The following is a 2,628-nucleotide window of genomic DNA, read 5'->3' on the forward strand; positions in this document are numbered from 1 at the left end:
TTGGTCCTGAGGGGTTTATCTGTCCTGGATTTCCTGTGTTTCCAGCTCTTATCCTTACCAGTGTACATCCTCTGGTCTAACCTGATTTGTAAGGTACAATTGGGATCATGATAGTTGAGGGGAGGAACCATTAAAGAACTAGAGGAAAGTTGTATGTTTCATCAGTGCTATACTGCACCCTGACTGGCTAGTCTCCTCCCCGTGATCCTTCTGTAAGGGGATGTCCAGTGGCCTACAGATAGGCTTTGTGTCTCCACTCTACAATGATAGGATTTTTGGTTCTTTGATGCCTGATATCTGATCTTATCAACACCTTGTGATCACACAGGCTAGTGTGCTTCTTCCATGTGGGCTTTGTTGCTTCTGAGCTAGATGGCCACTTGGTTACCTTCAAACCTTTAAGACCCCAGATGCTATATCCTTTAATAGCCGGACACCATCAGCTTTCTTCACCACATTTGCTTATGCACCTGCTTTGTCTTCAGCGATCGTGTCGGGAAGGTGAGCATTTTGGAATGTCAGTTTACAAAGTGTTCTTGCATTGAGGGAGTACTTGAGTAGAGGCCCAATGTCCATCTGCTACCTTAAGACTAAACCTTTAAATATATACACATAGATCTACTTCCCCATCTTCATATATCAATATATTTATATAAGTATTGCCTGTATTTAGACCTCTATAAATGCCATTTGTCTCCTAGTTATTTCCTTTTACTTTCTTCTTGTCCCACTATCATGCTCAGCCTTCATTTGGGTTTCAGTAATTCCTCTCAATTACATTGCCCTTGATCAAGCCCCCTTGTCCCTGGGTTTCTAAACACCCACTTCCTTATCTCTGCCTTCCCCTCTCCCGTGTCCCCTTGTAACCATAGGTCCCATTGTTTTCTCCTCCAGATTCTTTATCCTGCCTACCTTATCTAGATAGACCTGCAGAGATAATAATATGCACAAAAAACAAGACAGATAAAACAAAGCAACAAAAGAAAACAAAACAACAACAAAAAGCCAACAACAAAAAAAGAAAAGCCTGTAAATAGTTTAAGGTCTGTTTGTTAACCTTTAGGCGTGTTTTCTGGTGGAGTTTGATGGGGTGCCAAGCCCTGGCCCCAAAGTCTATTTTTGGTAGTCCCCGGGGACTTCATTGTTCTGTTCCCCTTGCTGTTCTGTTCCCCTTGCATATCCTTAGTGCATATCCTTAGTGTTTCGCCTCAGTGTGATGGGGTCAGATTGGGCGCAGTTCCAGAACTTTGTCTCCAGTGTTGTCCCCCATAGGGCAATGGATCAGTGAGGGACGTTGTGTCTCATAGTAGGGCAGGCCCTATGGTCCTCTCCATGCTTTGGCTGCTCTCAGTGGGAATATCATCCCGAGGGCTTGGTGGGTTAGGGTATGCGCCACTCTCTTTTCCTCCTCCTTCATTTGCTCCTTTGTGCTCTGATCAGACATATCCCTCTCCCTGAGTTGTAGCATCAGTGCTGTCCTCTGAAGTGAATTGTTCTGTGGGGAGGGGAGCTGTCCACATAATGAGGATTGGGGCAGGCCCCTTAGACCTCGGATTCCAACTCTTTAATGACCTCATATAGAGTTTTCGAGACCATACATTTTTTCAAGCACAAGCAGCCTCATCTTTCTACCCTGATGTAGAAAGCCCTTGTGGTTAGCAGCCCAACACTTAGCCCACAGCGCTGCCAGGGCTCCTTATAGGTCACATGGTGACCTGTGTAATACAGTGACACCCGGCTTCCCCTTCCCATTGGAGGAATGGAAGCAGTCTGTTTATCCTGGAGGTCTGGATTCGCTTAGTTCTTTGATACCCGCTTTACCAAGATTTGATTGAAAAATAGTTTCATTTTGTTTTTTTTCTACAAGGGGGCTTCAGAAAGTTTGTGGGAAAATGGAGTAAAAAGATACTGCAATTTTTCTTGCTAATGTCTCTTCAGAAGCCCTGGTGGTGTAGTGGACTGCAATCTGCAAGGTCAGCATTTCAAAACCACCAGCCCCTCCTAGGGAGAAAGTCTGGCCTCTCTACTCCCATAAAGAGTGACAGTCTCGGAAACTCACAGGGGCAGTTCTACCCTGTCTTATAGAGTTACTATGACTCAGCATTGACTCCATAGTAGTAAGTTTTGTTTTGTTTTGTTTTTACACAAGTTATCTTACATTTCCATTTAGAGTGTGGTTTATAGAAACATGGCAAGCTACGGCAAACCCCTTTTCCTTTGATTTCAGCAGAGAACCAGCCCTGTGTGGCTTCCTGGGGGAGAGGCCTGTAAAGACACACAGGGCACCTTGTTTATATGAACCCCAACTTGGTTTACTGCTCTGCTGCCTCTATTTTGAAATTCATACTGCATCTTTCTTTGGTTTTATGATCTGTGTTAGTCTGGGTACTTTAGAGAAACAAATCCACAGAAACTCATGTATATGAGAGAGTTTTGTGTAAAGGTTAAGTGCACATCAAGAAAACATCCAAACCCAGTGCTGCCCAAGTCCAACATTAACCCATATGTCCGGCACCAATCCACAAAGTCCTCCTCCATCTCACAAAACACACACAATGATGCAGACTACAGGAAGAAAGCTGAATCAGTGAATATGTAAGCATCTCAGCACTGGCAGGGGTCCCCATA

Source organism: Echinops telfairi, unplaced genomic scaffold (genome assembly GCF_000313985.2).
Source record: "Echinops telfairi isolate 266 unplaced genomic scaffold, ASM31398v2 ScPeMD7_3533;HRSCAF=4204_0, whole genome shotgun sequence".
Taxonomy (NCBI): Eukaryota; Metazoa; Chordata; class Mammalia; order Afrosoricida; family Tenrecidae; genus Echinops; species Echinops telfairi.